General features: G+C 41.3%; 1 protein-coding gene across 1 annotated transcript in view; it reads left to right on the top strand.

Annotated features, from left to right (window-relative positions):
* The first annotated feature begins 2662 nt into the window (after positions 1-2662).
* The window catches only part of PSD2 (pleckstrin and Sec7 domain containing 2), an 81004-nt gene continuing 64083 nt past the window's right edge, over positions 2663-19583 (top strand). The window contains exon 1 of the mRNA XM_042465448.1: positions 2663-3007. The gene's annotated coding sequence lies outside the window, so the exon portion shown is untranslated. The remainder of the gene's footprint in view (positions 3008-19583) is intronic.

Here is a 19583-nt window from a genome sequence, read left to right as displayed (position 1 = left end):
GGGAGCAACTGATGAAAAGGTTCTTTAGGGAACTATTGCCAGTCTAGTCCTGGCCTGTTGGAGCAAACATGTTCCAGAGGCCTGAGTGTACAGGGCATATTGTACAGAGAAGGCAATCCTGTAGGAGACCCAGATGCAAACTAAATAGGGCTTTAAAGGTAATAAGCAACACTTTATACTTTGCCAGAAATTAGTTGGCAGTCAGTGGAGTGATTTTAAGATCAGTGTGATGTGATCATTCCTAGATGTACCCATAATCACTTTATCTGCCATATTCTGAACCACTTGGAGTTTCCAGACTTTGTACAAAAGTAACCCAATGTAGAGCACATTACAGAAGTCCAGTCTTGAGGTTACCAGTGCATGCACTACCATACTTAGGTACTCCAGTTCTGGGAAGGGGTGCAGTTAATGTTATCAGCCAAAGCTGATAAATAATTATTATACCATGATACATTTTATATCTCCTGCTTTTCTGGACTTGGTGGGTTGGATCTAAACTTAGGGGTGAAAGAGACAGCCCTGAAGGAGCAGCTTCCTGCCACCCCTTTGAGCACTGGATCAGGGCCGTGACAACCACACACCACAGCTCCAATCCAGCTATTTGCTGGATCGAAAAGGAGCGGCAGAAAGCTGTTCCTTTTTGAGACAGCAAAAAGCTGGCTTTTCTGCCACAGCAGCAGTTTTTTCACATTTCTGCAATGTGGTGCATGTAAATGGTGCACTGCAGAAAAGCCATGACACCATGCGCTGTATGGTCAGCAGGGTGGCATGACTCTGGCTTAGGAGAGGTGTCAGGGCATGTGGAGTGTGTACACTACGCCCCCATGCCACCCCAAACCTGGCATTTTTTGCCGGTCTGCTTTGTCCCTTAGGCAGACTTGGGACAAAAAGGCAGTGAAACCAGTAGATGATAAGTTGATCCTGACTGTCCATTGATTTCAGTGGCTCTGCTCCATGTGTATCTGCTTTGATTACTATTCCCTCCTCTTTATAGAAACAAAGTATAATAATTTATAATTTATAAATGTAAAATTTTCTATAAATTGAAGGAAATACCAATTACATTTGTTGAATCCAGACATAGATACACTTGGAGGAATTCCATTGAAATCAAAGGGTAGTCACAGAAAACATATTAATTTTCTAGAAGCCTGCACAGTTGTTGTGCTGGAATAGATGGTTTAACATTTTGCATTTTGAATGTGAATTTTACTTTAACTCATACATACTTGGTTAGCATCTCTTGATTGTGTTGCTAGGGATCAAAATTGTCAGATTGGATGCCATCAGTGAACTCCAGCCATTAAATGCCATTGCGTCAATTCTACATATTGTTGCATACCAATCCTCACATTTGTAAGAAAATGAAAGAGGAAATGAGAGAGGCAAAATGGTATAAGCAGGGAAAAGGGTGAAGTGATAGATTAGTAGGATGATATGACATGAGTCACTGACTACTGTCATATGAAGAGGGTTGCATGGGTGGAAGCAGAGAGGATATTATAGGCAAGCAGATGGAGAGCCCTGATCCATGAAACCAAAAGCCTACCTAGCCCAGCATTCTATTCTCACTGTGGTCTGCTTGCAAACAGGATATAGGACCCTCTGACATATGTTTCTCAGCAAATGCAACTGAGAGCCATGCTGCCTCTCATAACAGAGATAAAGTATAGCCACTGATAGATAGTCTTGTCCTCCACAAAATTCTCCAGTAAATCTCATAACAGAAAGAACCTGCCATTTTTTTTTAATAAAAGAAGGCCATGTACAAACAGCAAGCTGTAGCTGAATTCATCACATTTCTTAGGATCATGTCCAGAGGAGCCAAATGGGCTAAAAAAAACCAGGATGTGAGGCAGGTGCCAGTTTAAAAGAAAAGTTGAAGAAGCAACTTTCAGCCCCCTTCTGAGTTCTCTGTTCACTTTCAGACATTTCTTGTTGAAACGTCAGGAAGAAACTATTCTAGAACAAGGCCACATATCCCGAAAAACCCACAAAAAACTACTGGATAAATTGTTGTTCTGGTGGCACTATCATGCAGAGAAGAACAATCATACAAATGCATCTGAGGAAGTCTACAACTCAAATCTATGAAAAGTCATGCTACCAACCTCTATCTTTCAGTGAGTCACAAAGGTGCTGGAAGATCCCTATCCCTAATCATGCACAGTAGATCATACAGGTGGAAATACTTTCTGTCCCAGTATCTTCCCTGTATGTAAAGTAAAGCAAATCATTGTATGTACAATGGTTTGTACGGCATTAATGGACATATTTGGTGTTCAACAACAGATGAAAAAACGCATAATACAGTTTAAACACCTTCAACCTAACAGGAAGCAATCACACTAAGGAAAACGAAGCCATTAAAAGACAGCCAAAATATTCCTTTTGTGCAATACTCCGATTAGGTGGCTTGGAGGAAGGACTGACAGACCATGTAAGTATATCCTTGTGAGTTTTACAGAGCTTGTTGTTTTGTATGCACCCTATTTTCCTAAAGACAGCCTGCCCGTTTGGCAGGAATTTCCAAGTTCCAGTTTCAAGGTATCTGATTGGCTAGCGGAAGGCAGATCCATTTGTCGTATCTTTCAGGAAAATGTTAAATATTCTTATCCATTTACTCGCACTTGCTATAGTAACTCCTAATTGAATTGTTCACTGGTCTTTCAACATATATTCATCCAAACCCTTGTGCATCAGGTCTCTCCCCTGCTCTTTCATTCAACACAGGCTTCATCAACCTTCCCTTTCAGGCTTCTCTCTTACCCCCTCCTCTTTTTTCCCCTCCTATCTTTCCTGCAACCTGCTTCCTAGCAATCTTTTGACACCTGAAGGAAAGCTAGGGAGGCGTGACCCATTACAAGTGGTGGGGAAAGACAATAAAAGGAAAGTCTGGGAAGGCATGGAGGAAAGGATGACTCTTTACATGTAGCTGCTGATTATTTTGCATGGATTTTTGAAAGAAACGAACTGCATTTGTGGAGGAAAGCTTTCAGCTTTGGTAAGTGGAATCACAATTTTTTTTATGCTGTATTGATTCACCTCTGTGTCAATGTATGTAATAATGCTCTTGGTAAAGCATTTTATTAGTGTTATGGTTCTCATTCATATTTGATGCATTTACCTAAAGCTGCAATTGATTTATCTTTAGACGTCTCCAGTTTGTATCCTTCTGTACATTTATGGATGTGTGTGCAGTTATGCATTCTCTATATATTCCTAGACAAGTAGTGGGATGTAACGATTATTGTTTGAATCAAACACAATCATATTATCATCTGTGTCGTAATCCTTGAATCCTTTGCCGAAGATGTGAACTATTATTTATATAGATGAACAATGGGAAGAAAACCTTGAAAAATGAAGAAAGGGCTCCTCATGTAATTATGAGCTCACTCTTTCCTCAGAGACTGTGAATGAATAAAAATTAGAATCAAACCACTTTACTGGCTTCATTTTTATTTGAAAAACAATTCTTACAAGCCTGAAGGTATTGCCTAGTACAAGATCACCTTTCTTAACAAGATGCTGATATAGTCTGTGCTGTATTTTATAACATGGTTACATTTGAGCATCAGTTCAGCAGTATAGCACCCAACTTACATGGTTGTCATGGAGATGGTACAGAGAAGGTGAAGTGATATGACTGCATCTGGACCGTGGAAGCATCTGAGGCTGCTGCAGCTGATTCGTAGTGATAGTAGTGGTGGTAGTGGTATAATATGTGCTTTGGGGGATTTGGTTTTTCCTCTGCTATGTGCCAATTCCCTCTTCCTCAGAAAGATTTAGTGCAGTAATACAGAGCTGAAAGGACTCTGATATTTAAAAGATATGGCTGCACTGGTACTACATGATTACTGGAATTGTAACATTAGCATTTGTGTGTATTTGTCAGACTAGAAATGGGAATGAGATTAGGTTAGCCATTCAGATCTATTCTCCAAATACATCTAAAAGAGATACCTTGAAAAGCATTGCCGCAGAGGTATTTTTTATTCAAAGAGAATCTATTTGCTTTATTACCCACATTTTGTTCCATTCCCCCCCCCCCAAAATCTGAATTCTAACAATGCAATTTTGTCTGCTTGTTTCACCTTTACAAACCAGACTGTGTATGACATTTTGCAAGTGGTAAAAGGAAATGTGTCAGCTACTGGAGGAAATGAATAATTTATTAGGCAGAAATTCTCTTGCCTAAGGCAGACTGCACTACAAAGACAGATTCTCTGAAAATTGTATTCATGTTGCTCACGAAATGCATTCAGTTTCATGCAACAGACGTGCAATGTTTCTATGGTAGCTGGAACTCAATCAGACTCTTCTTAATTTTGGCTGGCACACCAGTTTTGCCCATGATTTAATCTGGTCTCATTATGTACTCACATAATAAACATGTAATTTGAAGGCATCTCCAAAAAATTCAGTGAGGAAGGCACTTTTTGTTGTCTCTGCAAAATACAATTTCACCCTTAATTTTTAATTGTTCTATCCTATTAGTACCATGGAAATTAAAATATAATGGCAGAAGACTTCTATTAGAGAGGGTAAATCATTGTAATTAATATCTCCAAGCACAGGGAAATGTAATTGTTAAGATCTACTCTGAGCTGTGGCTTGCCAATCCATGTAATATGACGTTTCATGTTTGTATCATATTCTAGGTCAGACTCTGACCTAGACTCTATACAGAGGTTGCACTAGATATCTAGTACTCTTTCTTTTCAAGTTTCTATGGATACATTTTATTTTTTTTCAACCAGAGGATGTGGATTTAGAGTTCTTAGAGATTAGGCTAATCATGTGAACACTTGATTCTTGTTCATTTATGGGTAATTGAAATGGTGAGATTGGGATTGTCTATTTGGACAGCAGAAGTTGCTAATGTCTCAGTATGAAACATACTATGGGTCTATTGGACTGTAAGAGTCAGTTTTGTGTCCCCTAACATACAGTTGGCCGACTCCAACTGTGGGCTTGCCATCCATAGATTTGAGCATTCATGGGTGGCCCCACCCCTTTCACTTCAATGGTGGCATGTTCATGTTTCTGCATCATCATAGCCATGTGCGCAGTGTGCCGCCATTAAAACCAATGGGAGTTGAAGTCCTTCTGGTTTTGGCATCTGCAGGGAGGTCTGGAATGGAACTCTTGTGGATACGAAGGGCTGACTGTATATAAAAGGAAACAACATGGTAACCCCTTGGACTTGCATTGTTCCCATGCACTCTGAAATATTCTCTTCTTGATTAAGGTGCTAACATGTGTTGTACTGATCAAAATTTTCTTGACTAAAGTTGATTATGTTGGTGTCTTACAGTCTGGTTTCCATCCCAGTGTTGGAACAGAACAGCAACACTCTTGGTGGCCTTCGGGAATGATTTATACAAGACGATGGATGAAGGGAGTGCAAACTGATTGATACTTTGGGATTTTTTCAGAGGGTGACTCCAACAATTTCTGATGGATAGGTATCAGAAAGTGATTTCAGGAGACCAGTTCTTACTCATGACTACTGGCTTAAGAATATAAAATGAGCCATATTAGTCAGACGGATGGCCTACGTAGCCCAACTTTCTGTTCCTAGAATGCCCAACCAGTTGCTTCTGGGAAGCACTGAAGCAGATCATGCAAGAAATACTTAAAACTTACTCCTCTTCCCTGGTCTAATGGGCTCCATCCTGTCTCTCCATACTTTTCATCATATAGATAAAACCACTAGGGTGAAATCATGCAAAGATCTGGACAGAAATGTTCTTTTTATACTCAGTATACATTTTTTTTAAGTGTAGGGAGATGGTGGAAATATTAACCCCAGGCTGGGTATGATCTGAAGCCCACTGCACCTCACAGTAGCATTTCTGCCCCCTTGGGAATTCTACAGAGATGCCCCAATGTAGTTGCCATTTGGGTTAATTGGAAATGACATTGCATTATTACCCATCACCTTTTGGACCTTGGGAGAGCATTCTGTCTGTTTTGGGTTGGGAATCCAACGAGATTTTTAAAAGCATGAGAGGACCTTTTTTCAGTTTAAGACAGCACATACTGCCCAAAGGTCCCACAAGCCACAGAGTTCCGATCCCTGCTTTAAACAGTAAAGGACTGGATATCAGTGTACAAAATGAAACTTAATTTAGGTAACACAGAAACATTGTGTGGGGGTCAGTTGGCCAAGGGTGGGGTACTTATTATAGCCTGTGAGTCAGATTCAGTTTCATAGTTTGGCAGAACTGCCCAGAGGTGATAGGTACATCTAAGGCCAAAGGGTAGAACCAACAAGAAATTAAAACTCTTACTTCAAGTAACTAAGCCTTAGGAGAGGGATGTCAACCTTTTAGCATGTAGTGTGGAAGACATATAAAAGTTGGGCAACCACTAAATGTTGGTATCATAGGGAAGAGGTGTGGAAACGTGGTAAAACTGAGGGGGCTGAGTTAGGGCCACAGGAGGGTCAATTTTATCCTCAGGAACTGAGGTTTCTCATTCCTGGTCTATAGTCTAGGGCAGTGATGTCCAAACTCTAGCCCTCCAGGTGTTTTGAACTTCAGCTACCAGCATCCCAGACCATTGGCCAAGGTGGCTGAAGCTTCTGGGAGCTGAAGTCCAAAACACCTGGAGGGCCAGAGTTTGGACATCACTGGTCTAGGGGATAAATAAAGATATAGGTACAGATATCCTTCCTTGGATGGGGTTGAACTCTCCCAAGGATATGAGTTTCATGTTTGGGGTACTTTCTGTCCTGGCGCTGCTTTGCAAGGCTCAGATGGTGGAAATACTATTTTTTAAAAATATGTTCAGTTGTTAATGCTGTCTTAGTTTTGCCTTATTCTAGTTTCTCTAATCCAAGCAACTAATCTGCATATTATGCAATTTAAGGAAATTAATTTTAGCATTCAAGGCAGCATACAGAGATCTCTCTTCCTTCACTTTATTTCCACAACAGAATGGCCCTCTTTGAGCTCCATTCCAGCAAAATGGTGGCAGTTGTGGGGCAGCTATATTTGACCCCTAATTTAAAAATGACATGACTTATTTGGAACATTTGGAACCCATCAATAGCAATTTGAGATTAATTGTTATGGTTCCATTCTACAGAACCCTAGGGTTTATAGTTTGGGGAAGGATTTGAAATGCACTGTACTTAAGCACTAGAGCTTCCTAGCAGAGAATTCTGACTACCTCATCAAGCTACAAATCCCAGGATTCCATAGGATGAAGCAGTGACAATTAAGCGGCATCAAACTGTCAAACCTATGCAGAGCAGATACCTCCTTTATATAATGATTTGTCATCAAGAGTACTCCATTTACAGTGCAACCCCTAAGCATATATGCTTATAAAATAAAATCTCACTGACTTCAGTGGTTCTTACTCCCTGACAGGCATGCTTAGTCCTGTAGCCTTTTAAAATGTACAGTAACCATTTTACCATGAAAATGGAAAATTAGGTGAAAACAGAGCAAGTAATATTCTATAAATCCCTCAGTCTGACAAGTGTGGCATGGTGATTAGAGTGTTAAACTGGGATTTGGAAGATCAAAGGCTGAAGAACAGAGTTGGGGTGGGAAAGGAGGAGAAAGAGGGAAGGTTAATAATAATAATAATAATAATAATGGAGCCCTCCAAAAGAGGATAGGAGAAAGACATGGGGGAGGAATTAGAAAGGAAGAAGCAAAACAGTGGAAATTAAATACTGATGTGCAGATTGAGCATCCCTTATCTGAAATGCTTGGGACCAGATACATTTTGGCTTTTGGACTCTTTTGGATTTGGGAATACATGTATTTGCATATACATACACAATGGGATACCTTGGAGATGGGACCCAAGCCAAAATACAAAATTCATTTATGTTTCACATACACCTTATATACATAGCCTGATAGTAATTTTATAGAATAGTTTTAATAATTTTGTGCATTCCTCCATTATTCCCCTTCTCCTTCCTTAACTCTTGTGATTATCTGGAACTGGGGGGGGGGGGATTCCTGCTGAGCCCCTCTGCCTCCTCCTTGTCAGAGGGATTCTTTTGGATAGATGGTACCTTACCCTGATTGCCTCCAACTCCACAGCCAGCAAGTGTCCTCCGGAGCCTTCCTGGAGGATCGTTCTTCACACGCCATACCACCGGAAGTTGATCCTAAATTCAGAATTTTAAATATTCTACAGAAAGGAGAAATCTCACCAAAGATGAGTTTCTCCCATTATGCTTTTGAATCATTCTGGTTTTTTATTCAGTCGGCTCTTGGTATCTGTGGGGAATCTGTTCTGGATCCCCCAGTGGATACCAAAATCTGTGGACGCTCAAGTCACATTGTCCTCAAGGGTGTCGCAGCCACATGGCCGCACAACCATTGGGGACAATGGGACTTTGCCATCCCGGCCACCCAAAGCTTCCTTCCTCCCTCTTCCTCCTCTTCTGCCCCCCCCCACACACATGGGCTTGCAATCTGCAGGTGCTGGAATCCATGGATGGCAAGGCCACAGATACAGAGGTCCTACTGTATTTCTATTGATGCAGCTTAGAATCACATTAGCCTAAAAAGCCAATGCATTTTGAGTCTGCATCAATAGAAGTATAGTGTCTAGAACTGGATCGAGGGAAGTGATATACCATTCTATTCTGCTTTGGCCAGGCCTCACCTGGAATAATAGTTTCCAGTTGTGGGCACCACAGTTAAAAAAGGATGTTGACAGGCTGGAGCCTGTCCAGAGGAGGGTGACTAAAATGGTGAAGAGTCTAGAAACCATGCCCTATGAGGAGTGGCTTAAGGATCTGGGTATGTTTAGTCTGGAGAACAGAAGGTTAAGAGGTGATATGATTGCTCTATTGAAATATTTGAAAGGATGTCAAACTGAAGATGGAGCAAGTTTGTTTTCCACAGCTCCAGAGAATAGGACCCAGAGCACTGGATTCAAACTATAGGAAAAGAGATCTTATCTGAAAAATAAGAAGAACTTCCTGATAGTAAGAGCAATTTGACAGTGGAATACACTCCCTTGGAGTGTGGTGGACTCTCCTCCTTTGGAGGTTTTTTTAACTGAGACTGGATGGCCATCTGTCAGGGGTGCTTTGATTCTGTGTTTCTGCATGGCAGGGGGTTGGACTGGATGATCCTTGAGGTCTCTTCCAACTACATGATTCTATGATTAAAGAGCTGTGCCTGATGGACCTTCCTTTCCTATGCATCTCGTAAAGTTCAAGAGTACTCTCAAGACCTTCCTTGTGATCATATGAAGGACTTTGTTCTTTGATCCACCTTTCTTCAGCTTCAGAACTAAGTCATTTCAAAAGCTCTTAAACCCTTTTCCTCCTTAAAGGGAATTTTCACTGAGGGATGAAAGCTAATTCATTTCCAGCCATTTGTCTGTGCCTTGCTTTGGAGTCAAAGCAACCATTGCTGAGAAGCCTTGCCCACAAAATGCCTCTTCATCAACATAATGAAAATGAAAAGTATAGCTCAGCTGTCTATACAATTCAATCAAGCAATGATATGTGCCGACTGCCCCCCTTGAAAACTGTAATGTTTAAATTTAAGCTGTAGAATATGAGTGGAGAACATTCTTTTGACCATCAGTCACATTCCAGTTCAGTGAAGAGGCGATATGTGGGGTTAAGAAAATTGGGAGACAAGGGGAGAATAAATGGTGCCAGAACAAAAAAGTACAGAGCCAAATAAAATTCTCATTCATTCAGATATTTTCTGACCATATGTACAATGCACAACTCAAGCCTAGGCATGTCTTCTCAAGAGAAAGGCCCAGTGCTACTCAAACTCAGGAGAAAGCCCTGGTGCATAGCTTGTTGTTAGTAGTGCGTGCATTAAGTAATTTCTGACTTATGGTGACCCTATCTTGGCATGATTTGTTCAGAAGAGGTTTGCCATTACCATCCTCTAAGGTTCAGAGCATGTTACTTGCCCAAGGTCACCCAGTGGGTTTCATGGCCAAGTGGGGAATTGGACCTTCATCTCCAGAGTTGTAGTTCAACACTCGAACCATTATGCCTGCAAAGCAAGAGTTAAGTCCCTTAAAATATACATGTACATACTGGGCCAGAACTTCCCCAACCTTGCTCTAATTCGGTGGTTTTTAATCTTTACTTTGCCAGGGACCACCCTTAAATATATTTTGCTGCTACTAACTCCAAGACTTAAAACCCTAATAATAATAATAATAATAATAATAATAATAATAATAATAGAACACTGAACCATTAACAATCATACCATCTGTTAAACATTCCTTCAGAGGCATCATACTACCAAGTTCTCTCTTTCAGTTACTGTATATACTCAACTATAAGTCGACATCATGTATAAGTCAAGATCAGGTTTTGGGACCAAAATTATGGATTTTGCCATGACTCGTGGATAGGTTAAGGTTAAAACTTGGAGGCTTCTTCAGTGTGTGGATGGCAAGAAAGACTCTCATTGAGGCTTTTTGCTTCATCATTTCAGCTTTTGTTTCAGCCAGACGCACAGGTGGGAGAGGGACTCTTAAACAAATAGCAATATTAATCAATCACCCTGGGCTCTTTCTGCATGGCTCCAGAGAGAAATAAACTCCTCTCTGCACCGCATGGGGAAATCTGAAAGCGCTGCTATCACATTACCATAGTGACCCATAAATAAGTAGACCTGGGATTGGACATAAATTTTTAGACTTATAGATGGTAGTCGCAAAGATCCATTGGCATATTAAATACCTTATACAAGTTGATAGTAAATAATGGTTAAGAATATATCCTTGCTGAAACATGTGATTTTTCCAAACATTTTTTCTTTTGCTGAAAGTGCCCCTTGTTCATTCAAAGTGTGGGCTAAAAGATGCCACTCTTCTTCCGACGTCTATAGGCTATCTCTATCTCCCTGAAAAGCTCCAGCATGACTGCAAACCTTTATCACATGCTTACAAGACCTATCTACGAGGTAGCAATCCAAGTGTGATATAGAGGTTCAATTGTTAAGAGAGTATAGGGTTCAAATTTCTGTCTGTCTTGCCTCCCTCATAGAATTCCTGTGAGTAGAAAAATGGAAGAAAGAACCATTTATGCTACTATGAGCAACTTAGAGGAATTGCCTGAACCATTTTAGGGGGAGTTTGAATAACTGATGGCTTATGACATGCCAATGTGCAAGTGATGGCGATGACTGGTATTACTATTATTGGTATTCACAATTAAAATATTTAATTCAGACTCCAAGTGAAATAATTAAAAACAATGAAGTACCTCAAGTAATAATTACAAACAGGACATTCTAATTAAATTATGAATCTCAGTCTGCCACAAATAGATCCAAAAGCTTGGAAGCAGAGGCCACAGTCTAGATTATGCTGAGAAACAGTGTGATTTATTAGTCAGAGTATTGATCTGAAATGTGTTGGACTCTGACTCTGGAGGCCAGGTTTCAATTCCCCATTTGGCCATGAATCCCACTGGGTGACCTTGGGCAAGTCACACGCTCTCAGCCTCAGGGGAAGGCAATGGTAAACCTCCTCTGAACAAATCTTTCCAGGAAAACCACATGATAGGATCTCCATAGGTCAGAAATGAGTTGAAGATACACAACAATAACAACAGCAACAAACTGAACTAAAACAAAAGCATCCTCGTTCAACCACAAAGTTGATTGGTTTACCTTGGGCGACTCACTATTCTCGGCCTAACCTACCCTATAGGCAGGGACGTAGCGAGGGGGGGGTTCTTGGGGTCTGGACCCCCCCCTTCCATTAGAAAAATGAATGGGGTATGCTGCTGCGCCGCCACACTCAAGCCTCATTATAATGGTGGCACTTAGTCTGACCCCCCCTTCCTAAAATCCTAGCTACGTCCCTGCTATAGGGCTGTTGTGAGGAGAAATATGGGGAGGACAAGCCTGAATTCTGCCCTGAACCCCTTGGAGGAAAGGGTGGGTATAAATGTAAGAAGTAAATAAAATAAATATATCAGATGGTAAAGCTAAATTTAATACATTTAATGAAAGTGTTAACCTAGTTAGAGGGAGGTAATATGACTGGATGAACTGAAAAAAGAAATTGGGTGAGAAGGAGGGAAAAAACAGGTAAAGAAGATTATGGGGCAGTACAGACAGGTGGCTAGAAGCCATCCCTGTAAGCCCCGCATCTGTGCGGCAGCACAGATGCACCGTTCAAAAAGAGCCGCTCTAGGCAGCTCCTTTTTTGCCCTGTCCCTATGACGCCTCTTCCGCCCAGAGGCATGTGGGTGCTTGGACGCCCTTAGGTCACAAGGCTGTGCCCCATGTGGATGGGGGCACAGCCTTGTGACATAATAGTGCCTATATTAGGGCTCAGTGCATACGGATGCTGCGCTGTATCGCACTCTAATATCAGCGCAAACGGCTCGTCTGTACTGGGCCTATGATTGGAAAGTACAAAAAGCTAAAGAGAAAATATGTAATGAGAAACTGCAGAGAGCACTGAGGAAAAAAGAGGACTGGGTCACTAATGTTTGATATAAGGAAGTGAGCAAGTAGAGCTTACTGCTCCATAACAAAAACACACAAATAACAAAGCATCAACTGAAGTTCAAATGTGTGGGTTTAGGAGGTTAGTGGAGAAAAAAAATGTAAATATCTCTCTGACTGCCTGTGGATGATTCTTGTGTGTGAGAGAGAGAGCATGAGCCTACAAGGAGAGATGGAAAGAGTCTAGTCCAGAGATTCTCAGACTTTTCACTCTTGTGACCCTCTTTATATCTACAAACACTGGATGTAGTACATGAATAAAAATATTTTGTTTAGTGTGTGTATTTTCATTTGCACATTTGGGTATATTCATATTTTTACATTTTATAAAGACATATTTCTTATTATTTCATAATGAAACAATTTTAACTAAATTTGATTTTTTTAAACTCAGCACATGTGTAAATTTTACATGTAAAATGGTTTGGGAAGAAGAGGAGGAGGGATCAGGGCTTCCAGTTCTTGTGCTCCTCTTGAGCTACTCTCAAGCCATCACCACCCTCCTTCTCTACAGTTTGAGAACCCCTGGTCTGTTCTATCTTGATCATTGTCTCTGTGGTCTGCTCACTAGAATGCAATAGCTCCATTAACAAGTGAAAGAAAGAATTTCTTTGTCATAGAACTTCTTTGTCATAGAAAGAAAGATGAAGGACTTAACCAAGGTCAGATATAACAAATTGCAGTGATAAATGATTCTGAAATGAAATGCAGTTCTCTCCCTTACTATGGTTATTGATTTTTTTAAAACAGAGATTGTGCAAGTGAGGACCTTTGATAAATTTTAGCAAGCGCAGGTTTAGAAATAACACAGTTATAAGTAATGTAGTCATTTGTAATTACTGGGGCTTGGTTCCAAGATTCCCGGTGTTAAAAACAAAACGGGGCTCAAGTCCCATTAATATAATGACCTACAAAATGGTGTCCCTTATTTAAAAAGGAAATTCAAGGTTTGATATTTTAACATTTTCAAACCATGGTGCTTGAATCCGTGTATAAAACCATCCGTGTATAAGAGACGGCCGATGTAGCTATTCTTTGTTACAGGTATACTAGGGTATATGTCTAAGGTAGCCATGAAAGCAATCACATTATTGATCTAATAAGTATATTAAAAATTTCTCTATATAGTCTGCCTCGCCGTACATGCTCTACCATATGCAGCTTTGGAGCTTACACAAAATGGTGCAAGCGCTGCTGGTGCGGTGAGGCACATGGGAGTGCGCCACCATTCAAATGAATGGTACTCCAGCATACACCACAATTGCCTTACACAGGGATGGAGTCTGGAATGGATCTCCCAGTATGGCACAGGGCAGACTGTATAATGGGATTTGGAACATTCTCTCTAGTAAAGTTAATAGTAAAAGAAGTTAGAATCTGCAATTCTCCTCCAGTTTATAAGATGAGTAAATACAAGTCTCCTTTAATGAAATGTGAATAGTTTACTCACAGCCTTGCCTGTGGTACCAAGGTACACGCGTTAGGAGCTTTATTGCATGAACTTTAAAACAATCTTATTTATTTTTATTTATTTTTATCCCAACTTTCTCCCAAAGTGGGACCCAAGGCGACTAACATATACCAAGGCAGCTAACACAGCCGGGATGCAGGATGGAGGTGGGATTATTGCCTAATCACCAGTCACCATCAGCCTGGGTCCAAGCCCGGTCCCGCCACACTCCACCAGTTACTTTTTCAAAGTTAGAAGCTTTCTGTCTTCTAAAAAACCGTGCTGGCAAAAACGCAGCTGAGGCCTGGGATTGTGGCAGCTGGTGATTAGGTGGTGATTTAGCATGCGATAATCCCCTGCCTCCTCCTGTTATCCCGGCTGCAGCCCGAGAGGCTTGAGATGATTTTAAAGTTCATGTCGACGCGTTACAGACCACCAAAAAGCTGCGGCCTGCACCCGCCCCTTTCCTGCCGGATCAGGCCTCAGCGGCCAGAGTGGCAGCACTGAGGCCCGACCCGCTGCTTTCCAGGCCCGGGGAAGCGGCAAAAGGCCACTTCCCGAGGCCTGGAAAGGGTGTCCTTGGGGCTTCAAGCCCAAGGCACCCGTGGCGGCGGGGAGGAGGAGAAGGGGTGCTTGGCCCTTTCTCCTGCGTCGCTGGGCGCTAGCCATCTAAAGGCTGCACCACGCGACCAAGGACCAGGAAGGAGCTCCATTTGGAGCTCCTTCCTCCCCTGACGAAAGGGCGCACTAAGCGCCCTCGCACAGCGGGACGGCATCACATCCACACGCCTCATTTGGAGGCGGCGGTTTGTGACGCCATCATGGTGGCCCCCATGTAGATGGGGCGCCCTCTTGTACGTCTCTCAGGACGTAATAGGCTTGGGCGGTCAAGAAAGTGCGCCCTTTTTAAACCTAGGACGTCCCGAGGACGTTCCCTTATGGCGGTCGTAATGCGCCATCATAAGCAATTTAAGTTGGGGGTCAGAAAAAAGGAATACTATTGGGTTCCATTATGAATTCTGCTAGACTTAGTAGAAGCGCATTCTCTTGCTGCTCAACTAAGTTGATACAGAGATTGTGCAGCGACAAAGAAAGGAAAAATACAAGAGAAAACAAGGACGACGGGGAAGACACCTGCAAGCAGGAGCTATTTTACATTAGAACACTGAATCTCTCTGGCAGAGTCTTCCTAGATTAGCACACAAGGTTGCCTTCTCCACTCTTCAATCTCAGCTGCACATGCACCTCTCAAGTCCATTTTCCCCAACACTTCTCAGAGTGATCTCTTGGAAGTGCTTTGGTCTAGATGTCTAAATTATCCTGGAGCTGATTCTTCATATCTAGATTACGCTTACAATTCAGAAACTTGCAATTAATGTGCTTTTTGCATGGCTATTCTTGTCGTTGACAAAGTATAGACAGCTCTGATTGTCTTCTGGAATCTGAAACTGGTTATGAAAAATTTCCTTCAAACTCTGTCAGTCATACGTTGAACCACTTAATTTCTTGTACGCTTCTGCTGTATTGCAATTTTGGAAGAGATAGCTGTGATTTGTTTGCGGCTGGCACAAAGGATAAAAACAATTTCTGTATATCAACAGAAACCAAACAACAGATTAATAATCTGAGCTATCTCAGCCCAGGACTGTGCAATGTATCATACAAATTCTAGATTAATATCACTTGGCAATCTTAGCCAAGATCTCACAGTTCCTTTCCATGTATCTGCTATCCCTTTAAGAATAGTCCAACCCTTTTGTATGGCTGAGCTGGTTTTTCTGATTAGATTCCTGCAGCACCTACTTTGTCAGAGTCAGGTACTAGTAGACAAGTATAGATGTCCCTGTTGTTCTTTCTGTATTGGTCACTATTGGTATAGGTTAACTTCATTGTTCTTGAGAAAAATCCATTCTCATGAGTGTTGCTACTGGCCTCCTGGAGTCCCTAGAGGTTCTGAGAGTACAATCATCTTTTGCTTTAGGTTTAAAAGGAAAAAAACCATCACTCCCTTTCAATCTATATGACTAAACATTAGTAGCATTAAGTTAGCATTTTCTAATTCTTTAACATTCTACTTGTTTAGACGATACACAACTTCTATGTAGTTTTCATCTCTCTGTGTTGCAAAAAGTCAGTTCCTCAACATAAGTCATGCCTCCGTTCCCTACCCCCCCATTGTGCATACATTGGGCTGCATCAACATTGTTTGAAGCCTTGGTCTTTGAGCATTCCATCCAGCTTTTTTTTTGCTGTGCCCTTGTGGCTTCCTTACATCCATGAAAGTGCTTTTAAAGCTTGCAGACATTATGCAGTGGCTTAGTGGTTAAAGACCCCAATTCTGACAATCAGAAGATCAGCGATGACAATTGAGGCCCACAGTGCTGATGATGGGGTGATCTCTTGTCACTAGTTCCAGCTTCGGCCAATCTAGCAGCTCAAAAAACATACAAATGCAAGTAGATAAATAGGTTTCACACCAGTGGGAAGGTAATAGCGTTGAGTGCAGTCATGTTGGCCACATGACCCACTGGAGCTGTCTTCAAACAACACTGGCTATTTGGCTTAGTAATGGGATGAGCACTGCCCCCTACAGTTGGTTATGATTAGACATTCATGTCAAGGGACTACCTTTATCTTTTAAAACAATATCTATAGTGGGCCCTTATTATCTGCAGGGGTTCCTTCCATACCACCTCATGGATGGCAAAAAACCACGGGGACCTCAAGTTCCCACAGTATTCAATGGTTGGTATGCATGCGGCTGCTCTGCTGGAACATAAGCAATGCAGCCGTTGAAGTCAGTGGATCTCACTGTCCACAGATTCTCCAATCTGTGGATGGCAAGCTTGTGGTTGAGGTGTGCATGCTGTGGTTGGTCTTTCCAGGACTTACTGCATATACAGTTCCTCTGTTAGTTCTATATGCAGAATTGAAATCTTCACATCCAGTTGTCTGACTTGAATTTGTTTGGAGGCAACTCCATTCAGAAGCAATCTTATGGGGCACTGTTTGAGGTTATGCACTTCTTCAGAAATCCTTCAGTCACATGTCTTGCCTTGCAGTGAATCACTTTTCTTTCTGCATTCTATTCCACTTTGAATATCCATTGGTACTCAAGTGGAATGTATCCACAAAAGCTTATGCTAGAAATTTCTTCTTCCCAGTTAGTCTCAAAGAGGCAATTGAATTCGCTTTTATATTTTATGCTAAAACAGACTAAGGCTGCATCAACAGTTGCATCTTCACTACAGTGTTAATGCAGTTTGACACAGCTTTAACTGCTGTGCTTCACTGTTATGGAATTCTGAGATTTGTAGTTTGGTGAGATATTTAGACTTCTTTGTCAGAGAGCTCTGGTGCCTCAACAAGCTACAAATCCCAGGATTCTATAGGATGGAGCCATGACAGTTAAAGCAGTGCCAAACTGCATGGATTCCGCAATGTGGCATCAACCTAACACAACTATCTCCTTCAATACCTATGAGACAGGATAGGCATTGAACAGGTACACCTTTGTTGGATCACAACAGGCATCTGGGGATTTGCTGTGGGATCTGGTCTGTCTTTGAGTCCAGACTATTCTCACCTATATCCCCTTCTCTCATCCTACTGCTCTCAGCTTTTGTCTGGCCTTCTGCAACTTCTTCTTCTTCTTTCTCACTTCACTTTTTTGCAGCTTCTACCTCCTCCTTTGGCTCAGGTTGTGGATCACATTGTATACTTGCTTGTGGTCTTCCAACATGAAAGCACTGGCTCCAGTATGAAAAGGTGGACATGAAAGGCTCGTTTGAGAGGTCCAGCATACTCTCTTGTTGTCCTAATGTTTCAAACATGGTATCTTGTTCTGGAAAATCTATCTGCCCCTGTTTTGTCAGCTCTTCTTTGGTCATTGATGTGTCTAATACTTTCTTTGCCAGTTTTTAAGTTCATTGCTGTGTATCACTTAGGAGCATAGCCAACCAAAATACTTTGTTTTATTCTGGCATATAGCTTTTGATGCTTTTGCTTTGATATTTATGCATATATTCAGCTGCCAAAGTATATAGCAAAGATTATAATCTTTATAATCTTTACTATACTAAATGTACAATATGCTTCATATGTGGTTCTCTTCCACATCACAACTAACATGGTGTGTGTATGGTGCCTTTGGCTGGCAATCTGTTCTGGGTATACATGGCAGAGACAAATGCCTTACCAGAGTCTGCAGAGAAGATTACTACCTGACAACATGCATTCAGTGGTTCCTAAGATAGACCTCTGCTTCCTTTCAGCAGTTTCCTTCTGCTCAGAAGCATAACTCACACTTCTTCTGTACAAAATGTCCTGCTCTTTGAAAAAGCCTTGTGTGGGGTGTGAATTAAATGCACCACTGCTGTCTATGTGTATGTTTCAAACTTGATATTGACCATGGTCATACGTTTCTTCAACATCTAAGGACCTTTAGTTTCATCTTTGAGCACTTGGATGACATAATACCTTAAACAATCATCCACAAAAAGAAAGCATTTTCGTTTTCCCCAAGTGTCAGTGTATTAAAAGGACCATGTTGGTTGGCATTAAAGATGTAAAAACAGAAATTCTGAAAAGATTGAAAAAAAGTGTTTTTTTTTTCAAATTGCAAAGTATGATTTGACTTGGTATATAATTATGATCTTTACTATACTAAGTGTACAGTTTATAAGGAAATAATTAGAAATTGAATTTAATTTTTAATTTCCCCCCTATAGATAGACCCACAAGGTGCTGGACTGTAGGAAACTTGTGGACTGTTACAAACTACTTCAGCTTTGCCAGTCTTTGAGAATCAACCCCAGTCCCCAGTGAGAACAGAAGAAATGGTCAACATTAGTTAAACAACAACAACAAAAATTGTTTCGTTTAGTGCTCCATAGTGTCAAGCAGGAGTAAAGCATTTATGCCCATAAAAAGGAATCAGAAAAGGAAACCAGGACTAGGAGGTACAATGATCTCATCACTGCTTCTCAGGCTATTAGGTGTGGGGAACCTGGCTTCTTTCCCCCTGATGTGATAGGGACCAGTACTATATTTGTGCCCATTGGCTACAACAGTTAGTTCTTTCTCCACAACCTCACTGCAAACTAACAGCCAGTGGCTTGTACAACAGGTTGAGCAGCACTACTGTGCATGGCCTTACCCAAAAGTCTACTTGTTATATAGGTTTCAGAAATAATGTGGGCAGACAAAATACATGAACACCTTCTCTTAGAGAAGGTCCAAGAGAAAGAAAGAAAGAAAGAAAGAAAGAAAGAAAGAAAGAAAGAAAGAAAGATGATATATAGAGATATGTTGGAAAAATAAGGCTTCAGGGGAAAAAATGATTCCATCACCAAACTTTTCTTTTCTGTTTTTGTTTTATGCCTTTGGGTTTTCACATGTCTAGTTGCTGTGTATGAGAGATCACATTTTAGTGCATCTTCCAGTCCCTAGCTGAAGTAAAGGCCCAACGTCTTAAGTACAGTGTGTACCTGTGTGGACAGTTACTTTTCTGTGCATTTACCTTAATACCTGTAGTCAGGTTCTTGTCTTTTGCTGAAGAACACCCTTTGTAACATAGTGTCCCCGCTGTCTATGTCACAGTTCAAGGCTGTTTACCTTCTTCTGTACTTGGATGACAT

This window comes from Sceloporus undulatus, chromosome 4 (genome assembly GCF_019175285.1).
Source record: "Sceloporus undulatus isolate JIND9_A2432 ecotype Alabama chromosome 4, SceUnd_v1.1, whole genome shotgun sequence".
Taxonomy (NCBI): domain Eukaryota; kingdom Metazoa; phylum Chordata; class Lepidosauria; order Squamata; family Phrynosomatidae; genus Sceloporus; species Sceloporus undulatus.
Note: the sequence above shows the minus strand (reverse complement) of the source record. Positions and strands in the feature narration are given on the sequence as shown.